Source organism: Chrysemys picta, unplaced genomic scaffold, assembly GCF_011386835.1.
Source record: "Chrysemys picta bellii isolate R12L10 unplaced genomic scaffold, ASM1138683v2 scaf3, whole genome shotgun sequence".
Classification (NCBI taxonomy): domain Eukaryota; kingdom Metazoa; phylum Chordata; order Testudines; family Emydidae; genus Chrysemys; species Chrysemys picta.
Genome location: NW_027052710.1, coordinates 1,454,869 through 1,469,236, shown reverse-complemented (window position 1 = coordinate 1,469,236; position 14,368 = coordinate 1,454,869).

The window sequence follows — 14,368 nt, the reverse complement described above, 5'->3', positions numbered from 1 at the left end:
GGGCAACAAAATGGCAGATGACATTCAATGTTGATAAATGCAAAGTAATGCACATTGGAAATCATAATCCCAATTATATATACAAAATTATGGGCTTTAAATTACCACGCAAGAAAGAGATTTTGGAGTCATCGTAAATAGTTCTCTGAAAACATCCACTCAACGTGCAGTGGCAGTTAAAAAAGCAAACAGAATGTTGGGAACCATTAGGAAAGGGATAGATAATAAAACAGAAAAATATCATAATGTCTCTATATAAATCCATGGTGCGCCCACACCTTGAATACTGCGTGCAGTTCTGGTCGCCCCATCTCAAAACAGATATACCAGAACTGTAAAAGGTGCAGAGAAGGGCGACAAAAATGATTAGGGGGATGGAACAGCTTCCATATCAGGAAGGATGAAAAAGACTGGGGGCAAGTCTACACTTCAAACAGTGTATCGCCTGTCGGAGAATAACAGAGTTCTCACTCTTTTGGTTGGGTACAGCACACGCCGTAGCTGCACTGGCGCTGTAGCATTTAAGTGAAGATGCTCCTATGCCAACAAGCTCTTAATCCACCTCCCGGAGAGGCGCTAGCTAGGTCAGTGGGAGAGGTGCTCCTGCGACAGGGGTGTGGATTTTTCACACCCCTGAGCAATGTCGTTATAACAATATAGGTCTGTAGTATAGACCTGGGACCATTTAGTTTAGATAAGAGATGACTAACGGGGGATATGAGAGAGGTCTATAAAATCATGACTGGTGTGAAGAAAGTGAATAGGAAAGTGTTATTTACCCCTGCACATAACACGAGAACTACGGGTCACTTTATGAAATGAATAGGCAGCAAGCTAAAAACAAACAAAAGAAGGTATCTCTGCACACAATGCACAGGCAACCTGTGGAAATTGTTGCCGTGGGATGTTGTGAAGGCTAAAAGTATAATTGGGTTCAAGATAATCAGGGCATGCAAACCCATACTCTGCATGTCCCTAAACCTCTGACTACCAGAACCTGGGACTAGATGTCAGGGGATGGATCACTCAAAATTTCCCTGTTCAGTTCATTCCCTCTGAAGCATGAGGCACTGGCCACTATCAGAAGACACAATACTGGGCTAGATTAACCATTGGTCTGAGTCAGTATGTCCATTCTTATGTGAGTTATGAAGAGTAGAATATAGATAGGGGAAGCTAAAGACATCAGGGGAAACTCCATGGCTTGCAGGACTAAGGATAATAAGGAGGTTTTTTTAAAAAAGTGATTTAGGAACAAAAGAAATCTTAGCAGTGGTGTAGGCTCATTACTAGATGGAGACTGTTTAAAAGGTTGCAGAAAAGGCAGAAGTGTTCAAGAAATATGTTTTCCGTGTTTGGAAACCCCATGTCAGTGTATTTAGGAAGGACAAGGGTCTCCAGGGCTCTTACATTTTAGCTGCAGCATGAAGGAGTAGAGGTGGTAAAATGCCTCCATAGACGATCGGCAGATCTCCTGCTCTGGATGGCACAGAGTGACACACCCCACCAGCTGGCCCAGGACTCTGAACTTCTCCGCTTCCTGATGGAGAGAGGGCGCAAAGGGAGTCACTCGCCCCCGCAGGCCTAGCGCAGCGTGTCCCCCTGGCATTGCCCTAGCAATGGGTTAGAACTGGGGGAGGCAAAGCCCAGTGCAGAGAGACTGGGGACAATGAGAGCAGGAGGAGCCGTGGGGCCCATCACCAGGGGCTGAGGAAAGCTCAGCAGGGACGGGGAAATCTGGTCAGCAAAGTCAGGAAACCTTGCTCCCGAGTGGGGACCCGGGTAACGAATGAACTAACGTCCAGTCTCCATCTCAAGGGCATGCGCCTAATCCCAGCCCCTTCTCCCATCCCCTACCCTCCATTGACCTCAGGCCCAGGAGCTTGGGGTCACCTTGGACTCCTCTGCTCTGCATCCCGCCGCTCTCACTCCATCCTGGAGCCCTCCCTTCCTGCGCCATCCCCAGCCTGCCAGCTCTCTCCCGCCGGCTCTCTTCTGCAGCCTTGTCCTCTCATCTCCCCCTCCTGCCAGACCTTCCCTTGCCCCTCCTGCAGCACCTGCGCTGGCTCCCTGCTCTGCCCCACCTCGCACCAAACCCCTTGCCCTCCTCTCCAGGGGTCTGCACAGCCTCCCCACACCCACTCCCCAGTGCTCTGGCTCCTTTGGCCCCTCCCATCCCTTTCAGTGTGTCCCCTCCCGCCTCCCTCCTTCTGTTCTGCTGCCCCAGCCTCTGGGGGCACATCATCCAAACGCCCCCCTCCAGCTGCCGGAGGGGAGGCCCTGACACAGGGGGGCACCCAGAGCAGGGGGCGTTCTTCTGCCAGCCTGGCAGGAGCTGATGCCAAAGCATCCCACGGGCAACTGACAAAGGGGGTGAACAGACACCTGGGTTCAGAGGCTGCTCTCAGGGCCATCCTGTGTAAATGCACTGACCCTGCAGAGCAGACTTTGGTGCTAGGGGAACAGCGGGGAGAGTCCTTGGAGACAGAATTATGGGGCTCGACCCAAAGCCCACTGGAGTTAGAGGACAGACCCATCGACATCAGTGCTCGGTAGATTGGACTCCTACCGAGGATCTTGCTGAATCACTATTCTAGGCCCGGGTTTTCCCTGCCAGGGAGCGCTGCACCGCGAGGCTGCTCAGTGCAGTTAGGAGGCGGCCAGGGTCACAGGCTGCTCACCTTGCATTTAGGTCGACAAGCCATGAATTTCATCAGGAAGGTGATCCTTTCCACTGCCCTCAGCCGCCCATGCACCTCCTTGGATGCGGTCCAGGGGAGCAGGACCTGAGAGAAACAAATTGGGACAAATTGCTGAGGAGAAGTACCAAAAAATAGCACAAGCACATAGGGAGAAAATCAGAAAGCTTAAGGCAAAAATGAGTTCTAACTGGCAAGGGACATAAAAGACAATCAGAAGCAGCTCTATAAATGCATTCGGAGCAAGAGAAAGACAAAGGAAAGTGAGGGGCCACTACTCAGCAGGGAAGGAGAGCAAATAATGGATGACACAGACAAAGCCAAGGTGTTTAATGCCTTTTTTGCTTCAGTTTTCACTAAAAAGGTTAATGGCGACTAGATGCTTAACACAATATTAACAACGAGGGGGAAGGAATACAGGCCAGACTCGGGAGAGAACAGCTAAAAGACAATTTAGGTCAGTTAGATGAATTCAAGCTGGCAGAGCCACATGATATTCACCCTAGATGGAGCTAGGCAAAGCAATCTCTGAACCGTTAGGAGGGCTGAGGTCCCAGAGGACTGGAGAAGGGCAGACACAGAACCTATCTTCAGAAAGGGGAACGAGGAGGCCCCAAGGAATTATAGACCTGTCAGCCTAACTTTGGTACCCAGAAAGATACTGAACAACTTATTAAACAGTTTGTAAGAACCTAGAGGAGATAATAGGGTGATAAGGAAGAGCACCATGGATTTGTCCAGAACAAACCATGCCAAACAAATCTAATTTCCTTCTTTGACAGGGTTACTTGCCTAGTGGATGGAAGGAGGCAGTATATGATGATGTATATGACGTTTAGTAAGGCTTTTGACACAGTTCCACAAGACATTCTCAGAAGCCAACTAAGCCAGTATGATCCAGATGAGATTACTATAAAGTGGGTGCACAACTGATGGAAAGACCATACTCAAAGAGGAGTTATCACTGACTCGCTGGCAAAGTGGAAGGGTGTCTCAAGTGGGGTTCCCCAGGGGTGTGCCTGGGTCCAGTACTAGTCAATATTTTCATTAAGAACTTGGTTAACGGAGAGGAGAGTATGCTTGTAAAGTTTGCGGATGACACCAAACTGGGAAGGGTTGCAAGCACTTTGGAGGACAGATTAGAATTCAAAATGAGCTTGCTAAATTGGAGAGTTGGTCTCAAGTCAACAAGATGAAATTCAGTCAAAACAAATGTGACATAATGCACTTAGGAAGGAAAAATCAAATGCATAAAAACAAAGTGAGGGATAACCGGCTAGGTGGCAGTACTGCAGAAAAGGATCTGGGGGTTATCATGGGTCTCACACTGAATAGGAATCAACAGTGTGATGCTGTTGTGAAAAAGGGAAATGTCATTCTGAGGTGTATTAGCTTCTAGCACTGTGTCCAGTTCTGGGCACCACGCTTTAAGAAAGATGTGAACAAACTGGGGCCAGTCCAGAGGACAGCGACAAAAGTGCTCAGCGGTTTAGAAAACCTGACCTGTGAAGAAAGGTTGAACAAACGGCATTTTCGTCTTGAGAAGACGGAGGGGGCACCTGGTAACAGTCTTCAAATACGTTAAGGGCTGTTATACAGAGGATGGTGACGAATTGTTCTCCATGTCCCCTGAAGGTAGGACAAGAAGTAATGGGCTTAATCTGCAGCAAGGGAGATGTACGTTAAATATTAGGAAAAAGTCTAAGGGTGGCTAAGCACTGGAACAGGTGACCTAGGGAAGTGGTGGACTCCCCATCACGGAGGTTTTAAAAAACAGGCTGGACAAACACTCATCAGGGACGGTCTAGGAATGCTTGGCCCTGCCTCAGTGCAGGGGGTGGAGTAGATGACCTCTTGAGATCCCTTCCAGCCCTGCACTTCTGTGTTCCCTCTTCCCAGGCTCTGGAATCGAGGAGACCGAATCTCTGTCAAGGACATTTCCCTCTTTTTGGAGCACAAACCACCCACAGAATCTACTTCCTGTGGCCCCAGAACTAGAACGTTGGGGGAATCTAGCTCTGGGCTCTGGCCAGGTTGGTGGGGCCCATGGTGAACACAAATGAATGCCAGGGTCAGATGGGGGCTCAGTGGAGAACATGGCAGATCCTGCACTCCTCCACCCCCAACCCGTGCAGACGTTTTTCAGATATAGTGGGGGCACTTGGCCCTCCAGCCCAAGAACCTTTGTATAGAACGTACTTTGAGAGCCAAAGGCACCGGGGGGGGGGAGGGGAGGGGGGAATGTCCCATGCTTGGGATTAAATGGAGCCTTGGTCCCTGAGCCCCACCCCAGCTACAGGACTAGTCCCCTTCCTGCCCCCACGCCTCCAGACCTCCAAGATGTTCTCCACCACCAGAAGGTTGGGCTCCTGATCCTCACACACCAAGGCCTTCAGCATCTCATCCATGGCTCTCAGAGTCTGTGTGCAGAGCAGAGGAGATACCAGAGCAAGTGGCGTTACCCAGCCAGGCACTGAACCAATACCCTGGCATGTGACACCCCCCAGACCATGGCAGCCCCTGGTATTCCAGCTCACCCACTCACTTGTACCCACAGGGGACCTACTGCAAACTCCTCCTGGCAACAGGACGCCACCTGCCTTTGCTGTCCCCAGAAAGGCCACTGCATGCAGTCTAACCCACTGGAAGAGTCAGAAAGGACTGCACATTTGGAGGGGAGATTTCCAGCCAAGCTTCGGTTCCCCTGGCTTGTGTGCGTCTGAAGCAGCCGATCGCAGGCCTGTGCCCCCAGCCACACACTGGGGATGAATGTGCTTGTGAAGGGAGTGTCTGTTCCCCACTGATTGTTGGTGCATGTGAAGGAGAAATGCCTACTACTGCTACCTTATGAGGGAGTTACTCCTTTATCTGCAGCGGTGGGGCCTGTGCTTTGGTGCTGCAGGTCCTGAGCTGAAGTCCTGCCAAGGAGCTGTGATTATTACACTCATGTGCCAGTGCCAGGTTACCCAGGGGACAGGTACACGAGCGACCGGCAGGATTCCCACTCAGTTTGGGGCGGCTCTGCGTGGCCGGTTTGGGGCTTACCTCGGTGTAGAGAGCAGCCTCCACGCCCTGCATGGTCTCTGCTGGAGGCAGGGAGAAGACGCTGGAGAAGCAGGTGGCGAGCAGGCTGGATTGTTCCAAGCTCTGCAGCGGTGGCTTCACTCTGCTAAGAGAAGAGACACGTGGGGATTGGAGGGCTGAGGCGGGACTGATGCGCTAATGTTGGCGTCAGGCTCCCAGGACATGGAAACACCTGAGGGGGCTCCAACTGGGGGGTGGCAGATGAGAACAGGTAAGGGGGCGGTGGAGGGAGCTGGTGCTGCCTTCTCTCAAGTCTCAACAGGCAGGGACTTAGTGTAGTCTGCAGCTGTCTGCTGTGACCCCACCAGGACTCACCAGCTGGGGCAGAGAGCGCTGCGCTTCGCCGAGAAACGACATCCCGCAAACGGCACGGACGGGAGACTAGAGCCTGCTGGCACCAAAGTGCCTCTGAACCAAGTGGCCACAGTGCAAAGGAGCCTGCCAGTCCTGTCCCGCTGGGGGCAAAGAGACCCTCCCACCAGAGCCATCTGCACTGCGGCTGCACAGTCCGGGCCAGCAGAGAGATGCTGCATCAGCCCGCAGCAGGGCAGAATCCAGGCAGGGATCCAAGCCCTGCCCCTTGCCCAGAGCTCTCAGCCTGCTGGACAGGGCACCCAGCTGTGTGCAGGGGGGCAGGAAGGTGGGGACAGCCCAGACCGCATTAACCCCTTCACCCCCACTGCCAGAGCATGGCCCCAGCACATGCAATGAGGTGCCAGGTGACTACTTGTCCCCTGTAGGACAGAGCCGCGCCCCTCGTGGCAGGTGGCAGCCAGTGAGAAACAGCTACGCCCACTGCTGACGCAAATCACCCCCCTCCGCCCCAGCAGAGACGGGATCGTGGCCAATGCCGTCGCCTGCCCCGCTGTCAGGAAGCCAGTGTCCAATGGGGAGAGCCGCTCCAGCGCCTGCCCTGCCTCCCGCTCCCATTCCTGGGGAACCTATTGAGCCAACAGCGAGAGCCCAGCTCCAGCCCGCAGCATCTGCCACCTCCGGACGCCTGTTGGGCAGGCTTCTGGGAAGCTCAGAGCAGGGCACCAGCGGCGCTGAGAGAGAGCCCCCCATGGCACAGGCAGTGCCACGTGCCAGGGCTCAGCCTGCCCAACTTCTCAGCCACAGGGGGTCGCTGAGCTGCCGGTGTGACGCAGCTGGCACAGCTGGCAGTGACTTCAGTTGCTCCGCTCCAGCAGCACCCAACTGCCCCTCTCCCCCCAGAGCCATCGCCTGCGGGGTCCCAGAGGGGACCAGTCCTAACCCCCTCACTCCCTCCCCCACATCTTCATAAGGCCACGTGGAGAGGTCGCCAGGCACCGAAGAATCCTCCACCATCTACCCACTGGTGCCAGCCCACATGCACCAGCACCATCATCTGGTGCCACGTGCCCGGCGGAATCAGAAGATGGGGGAGGAGCAGAGGGGGGAATGCCCTGGAGAACTGGCCATGCCAAGAGGCTGGCGTGTCTGGCTGCACACAACACTGGCTGGGGCTGGGCCGGGCAGGCTGGGTACCTCAGCTCCATGATGACGAGCATCGCTTGCTGACGCACCATGTTGGTCAGGGAGTCGACGGACTCATGATGAATCAGCTCCTGGGGAGACAATGTGGGGAAATGCCAGCCGGGCTCCAAGCTCCTGCAAGGCTCCGACTGGGGAGCAAAGCGCAGGGCCTGCAACATGTGGGCTCGGCAGCCAGGTCGTCCTACTGCGGACTTGATGGTGTGCAGGGCTCCAGCCGGGGAGCGCAGTGCAGGGCCTGTGGTCAGTGCCCCAGTGTCACGCGCCAGTGCACTGAAAGGCTCCATCAGCATTAGCACCCAGGGACACCACCTGAGATCAGGCCCCCTTGTGCCCGGTGCTGCACACACACAGTGAGAGCCAGTCCCTGCCCCGGAGAACTCACGAGCTAACTAGAAGAGACAAGGCATGGGAGGGAAACTGAGGCACAGAGGGGGAAGTGACTTGCCCAAAGTCTTACTGCAGAACTGGGAGTAGAACCCAGGTGTGCTGAGCCCCAGCTCACTGGACCACCCACCAGCCCACGCTGTCCCACGTTCAGGGAAGGGAGGTGACCTCTGGAAAGCTTTCTGCAGTGCTGGAAAGCAAAGACTTGCCAAATCTACGGAGCAGATTTGTTGCTAGTTCCCTAGTGGGCACTGGCTGCGGAGTGTTGGGGCTCTAGGCAGGGAGACCGGCGTATACAGAGTGACCCAGTGACTTGGGAAGGTGGGTGCAAGGGAACAATCTACATTTCCATACAGTTATATGTTTAGGAACAAAGAATGCAGGCCACACTCACAGCATGGGGGGCTCTAACCTGGGAAGCGGTGACTCTGGAAAAGACTTAGCAGTCAGGGTAATCAGCTGCCCATGAGCTCCCAGTGCGACGCTGGGGCCAAAAGGGCTAATGCCATCCTGGGCTGTAGAAACAGGGCAAACTCCAGTTTTTAGAGAGGTTAATTTCCCTCTGTATTTGGCACTGGTGCAACCGCTGCTGGGATACTGTGTCCAGGTCCGGTGCCCACAATTCAAGGAGAATGTTGATAAATTGGAGAGGGGTCAGAGAAGAGCCACAAGAGTGATTGGAGGATTGGGAAACATGCCTTATAGTGAGAGACTCAAGGAGCTCAATTAGTTCAGCTGAACGAAGGGAAGGTTACAGGGTGACTTGATGACAGACAATCGCTGGGCTGTACGGCTCATACTCTAACTAGCCAAGGCAGCCAGCAGGGAAACAAGGGAAGGGATGTACTCAAAGTCACCCAGGATTAGAACCCAGGTCTCTGAACTCCCAGGCCAGCGGCCCATCCCACAGGCCAAATGGCCTCCTCTGGGTCACTCCCACCTCTCCTTCTCCTGGTTCACAAGCTGCACAGCAGACAGGCTGGATCCAACCACTCAGGATTCTTCCTGCCCAATGAAATGACCCTGATCCCTTCCCCCAGGAATATTGGGGCCGTGGCAGTTCGCAGGTGGGCGAGGCCAGAGGGGTGGGGGAGGTGGGGCGGGCTCGTGAGCAGCAGGAGTTGCTCAGACACACCCGTGAAGGGGCAGGAGCAGAAGGCAGGAGAGCGGCAGGGAGGCTGGTACCTTCTCATCCAACCTCGGTGTGGCTGGCGATGCAATGGAAAAGCAGAGGCAGGCAATAGAAGATTCTCCTGCCTGGAGTCAGGAGTGGGCAGAAACTGGCGTGTATATGGGCCACCCACTTTCTGCTGCGGGTGGCAGAGATGAAACGGCTGGATCAGCTTTCCCAGTGGCACGTGCCAGCTCTTGCTCTGCCAGAGCCAAGCCTGGCAGTCAGGGGATGAGGCTGTGCCAGCCAGCAGGGGGCGTGTCACAATGGGCAGGCGAGTCACAAGCCAGTCAATGTGTGACTGACCAGCCATGGGCTGCCCCAGCCCAGACTAGTTCTGGCCTGGCCGGGGCTTTAGAGCCTCTCCTTCCCCACCGGGGTCATGGGAGGGACCTTCTGCTCCCCACAGTCACAGATTTTAGGCCGGAAGGGACCGCTGGGCTCATCTAGTCCCAGGTACTGCAGACCCCAGGCCAGAGCCCCACCCCGTGTCCATACAGCTGGAGCCGGGGGGGGTCTCCGGATCCCCGAGTGGGAGAATCAGTTCCATCCTGGTTCCTCCTCCTTGTGACAGCGCAGAACGGGGGTTCCCGAACGCTCCCCTCCCCCAGCTCCCAGCCCACGCGGGAGGCTCTTTGCGCCTGCCCAAGCTGCTGGGTGCCTTGGCCTTAGGATGTAAAATGGCCCCATCTCTGCTTCCCCTCCCACCGCGGCAACAACACAGAAACTGCTTCCATAGCACCCCCCTGCCTCCCAGCCCAACTGAGTCTCAGGCCTTGCTAGCCGCTCAGTGCCATGGCAGCCCCAGGAGATGATTGCTGCAGGAGTCTCGGCCCAGGGGGACGCAGTGACTCCTAGAAGCAGGGAGAGCAGCGGCACCAGAGATCAGGGAGGTCTGGCAATGCCAGTGGCTGGCTGGGGTCTGAGAGCCCAGGCACCCAGAGCAGACTGTCAAAGGCCAAACCCCTCTCACCACCAGTTCTGTAGCTCCCCCTTGCTTTTGGTCTGTCTTAGGCACCATCCTGGCCCTCATCCCCCTGGCATCAGAGCACTGTCCAACCTCGATTGCATTTATTCTAACCGCCCCCTGCAGGGCAGGGCCTGGCTGCTACCTCCACTGAACAGACAGGGAACTGCAGCACAAAGGGAATAAGGGATTTGCCCGAGGCCACACAGAGCATCTGTGGCAGAGCTGGGAATTGACTATGGGTCTCCTGGGTCTCAGGCTGGCACCTTCTCTTCCAACCTCCTGCCCCATTTGTCCCTGGTTCAGGGTGAGCTGTGAGAGCTCTCTGGGGCACAGGAGCTGGCTGGTGCCCAGATGGAACTACATTGCCTATTGCACATATCTCGCTTTTCCCGAACATTGAGTCTGCTGCTACAACCATACCAGGGCCCGCCAGGATCTTTGCAGCTGGTCAGTGCTAAGTTGTGAACTGTGCTAAGTAGGGAAGACAAAATAGATCTTCCATCACTAGCACAGCTCTGTGTTATTGGGGACTCACTGCTGGCTCAACCCAACCAGCCTTCCTCACACAGAGCCTGTAAATCCTCCAGCCCTGCTGTTCTCCTTTGTATTTCAGCAGTGCCCAGAGGGCTCAGTCCTGGATCAGGGCCCTGCAGTGCTAGACATTGTACACACACAGCCCGATTCCCCCCACGCTGGGTCTCCTGAATGGCTCCTGCCCGAAGGCGGGACGACTCTATTCCTCACCCAATGTCTCCTGCTGGCAGAGATGCTCTGAGAGACGTCTACGCTCTGGGTCTCTGGGCTTCCCAGGCTGGGAGGCAAGCGTGGCTGTCTCGGGGCGGTTCTGCTGACTCTCCAGCAGCTGCGCTTCAGGTGTCCTAATGCAGCCCTAGTCCTCTCCAGTGCTCAGGGGGACTGTCCTGGCATCGGACTGTCCTGGTAAATAGAACAATGGCTCCTGGCACCCTGAGAATGCCTGTTCCCCCGGCAACCTCAGTGCCATTTCCTATGGAAGGGATGGTGTCAGCAAAGGTGATGGAGGTGGTCAGGCCTAGTGGTTGGAGCTGGACTCAGGGGGCGGGGCAGGGCATGGGTGGAGCAAGGCCGGAGCGAGACCAGGGCTGGAGTAGGACTAGGAACAGGGCTGGAGCAGGCTCAGCCTGTTGCCTATGTCAGGCAGGAGCGAGTTCCTGGCCCTGGAGTGATGTTGAGCAGACTGAGCTGCTGCTGTGAGACTGATATACCTGCTCTGGGAGACACAAGGCCAGTTCCTGGCTTGTGGATTAGCTGGAGCCCAGCACAGGAGGGAATCAGCACCTTAGAGATGGCTCCTGGGACGCTTGGCTCCCGACCCCGCTGGGTATTGACATGTCAGGTGCAGGGGGCGAGGTGCAGCGCCAGGGAGGAGATTGGGGAGGCAGGAGCACTGAGGTGGAGCTGAGCGGGCAGGTGCTGAGGAGCTGCGGCCGGCTGGCCAGCAGAGAGGAGGAGCAGCAGCTCGGCTCTGGAGGGCCCAGCTGCAGTTCCACACAGGGCGCTCCCAGAGCCTGGCAGGCGGCTGGCTGAAGTGGCACTTTGTGATCTGGCACGGGCGGGAGCTAGCTCCCCACAGCTGAACGCTCCGCAGCACCGGTGGATTCAGATCCAAACCAGGATCTAGCTCCAAATTCACAGCTGGCCCCTTCCCCCGATCTGGAGCAGTCCACATCGTGTGGGGGTGGTTGATTTCACAAGAGAATGGGCTTCCCACAGACTCTCCAACTCCCTCACTGTGAGGAAGTGGGACTGTTCTTAATGTTTCCTCTGAATACTGTAGGGGTGCCTCAGTTTCCCCTATGCATTTCTTAAGTCTCTAGGTGGGGGGATAAAGGCCAGTGTGCATAAATGGCCAACACTCTGTCTCCTAGCAACTAATGGCCGGAGCCCTTTCCCCCTGGCAAAGGGATATCAAAAGGTGTTGCAGAACAAAGATCAGGTGACCTCCTGGCCCTGGAAAGAGACAAAGTCCAGACAGAAGGGGCTGGAGAGTTTGAGTTTGGAGCTGGCTGGGGACGAGGAGTGAAGTGCAGATTTGGGTGTCTGGCTTACTGCCCCCCAACTCCCTCACTGTGAGGAAGTGGGACTGTTCTTAATGTTTCCTCTGAATACTGTAGGGGTGCCTCAGTTTCTCCTATGCATTTCTTAAGTCTCTAGGTAGGGGGATAAAGGGGCACTTGGTAGACATGCGCCGCCCAGACAGGAGCCCGGGGAAGGCTCGGTGTGGTTGGCGATGCAATGGAAAAGCAGAGGCGGGCAATAGAAGATTCGCCTACCTGGAGTCAGGAGTGGGCAGAAGCCAGCGTGTATATGGGCCACCCACTTTCTGCTACCAGTGGCGGAGCTGAAACGGCTGGATCAGCTTTCCCAGCGGCACGTGCCAGCTCTCGCTCTGCCAGAGTCAAGCCTGGCAGTGAGGGGATGAGGCTTTGGGAGCCAGCAGGGGGCATGTCACAATAAGCAGGCGAGTCACAAGCCAGCCAATGTGTGACTGCCCAGCCCTGGGATGCCCCAGCCCAGATTAGTTTTGGCCTGGCCGGGGCTTTAGAGCCTGTCCTTCCCCACCCAGAGCAGACTGTCAAAAGCCAAACCCCTCTCACCACCAGTTCTGTAGCTCCCCCTTGCTTTTGGTCTGTCTTAGGCACCATCCTGGCCCTCATCCCTGTGGCATCAGAGCACTGCCCAACCTCGATTGTATTTATTCTAACCGCCCCTGCAGGGCACGGCCTGGCTGCTACCTCCACTGACCAGACAGGGAACTGCAGCACAGTGGGAATAAGGGATTTGCCCGAGGCCACGCAGAGCATATGTGGCAGAGCTGGGAAATGACCATGGGTCTCCTGGGTCCCAGGCTGGCACCTTCTCTTCCAACCTCCTGCCCCCTTTCTCCCTGGTTCAGTGTGAGCTGTGAGAGCTCTCTGGGGTACAGGAGCTGGCTGGTGCCCAGACGGAACTACATTGCCTATTGCACATATCTCGCTTTTCCCGAACATTGAGTTTGCTGCTACAACCATACCAGGGCCCGCCAGGATCCTTGCAGCTGGTCAGTGCTAAGTTGTGAACTGTGCTAAGTAGGGAAGACAAAATAGATCTTCCATCACTAGCGCAGCTCTGTGTTACTGGGGACTCACTGCTGGCTCAACCCAACCAGCCCTCCTCACACAGAGCCTGAAAATCTTCCAGACCTGCTGTTCTCCTTTGTATTTCAGCAGTGCCCAGAGGGCTCAGTCCCGGATCACGGCCCTGCAGTGCTAGACATTGTACACACACAGCCCGATTCCCCCCACACTGGGTCTCCTGAATGGCTCCTGCCCGAAGGCGGGATGGCTCTATTCCTCACCCAATGTCTCCTGCTGGCAGAGATGCTCTGAGAGACGTCTACGCTCTGGGTCTCTGGGCTTCCCGGGCTGGGAGGCAAGCGTGGCTGTCTCGGGGCGGTTCTGCTGACTCTCCAGCAGCTGCACTTCCGGTGTCCTAATGCAGCCCTAGTCCTCTCCAGTGCTCAGAGGGACTGTCCTGGCATCGGACTGTCCTGGTAAATAGAACAATGGCTCCTGGGACCCTGAGAATGCCTGTTCCCCCGGCAACCTCAGTGCCATTTCCTATGGAAGGGATGGTGTCAGCAAAGGTGATGGAGGTGGTCAGGCCTAGTGGTTGGAGCTGGACTCAGAGGGCGGGGCAGGGCATGGGTGGAGCAAGGCCGGAGCGAGACCAGGGCTGGAGTAGGACTAGGAACAGGGCTGGAGCAGGCTCAGCCTGTTGCCTATGTCAGGCAGGAGCGAGTTCCTGGCCCTGGAGTGATGTTGAGCAGACTGAGCTGCTGCTGTGAGACTGATATACCTGCTCTGGGAGACACAAGGCCAGTTCCTGGCTTGTGGATTAGCTGGAGCCCAGCACAGGAGGGAATCAGCACCTTAGAGATGGCTCCCAGGACGCTTGGCTCCCGGCCCTCTGGGTATTGACATGCCAGCTGCATGGGGCGAGGTGCAGCGCCAGGGAGGAGATTGGGGAGGCAGGAGCACTGAGGTGGGGCTGAGCGGGCAGGTGCTGAGGAGCTGCGGCCAGCTGGCCAGCAGAGAGGAGGAGCAGCAGCTCGGCTCTGGAGGGCCCAGCTGCAGCTCCACACAGGGCGCTCCCAGAGCCTGGCAGGCGGCTGGCTGAAGTGGCACTTTGTGATCTGGCACGGGCGGGAGCTAGCTCCCCACATCTGAACGCTCCGCAGCACCGGTGGGTTCAGATCCAAACCAAGATCTGGCTCCAAATTCACAGCTGGCCCCTTCCCCCGATCTGGAGCAGCTCGCACCATGTGGGGGTGGTTGATTTCACAAGAGAGGGGGCTTCCCACAGACTCTCCAACTCCCTCACCATGACCAAGTTGGACTGTTCTTAATGTTTCCTCTGAATACTGTAGGGGTGCCTCAGTTTCCCCTATGCATTTCTTAAGTCTCTAGGTGGGGGGATAAAGGCCAGTGTGCATAAATGGCCAACACTCTGTTTCCTGGAAAC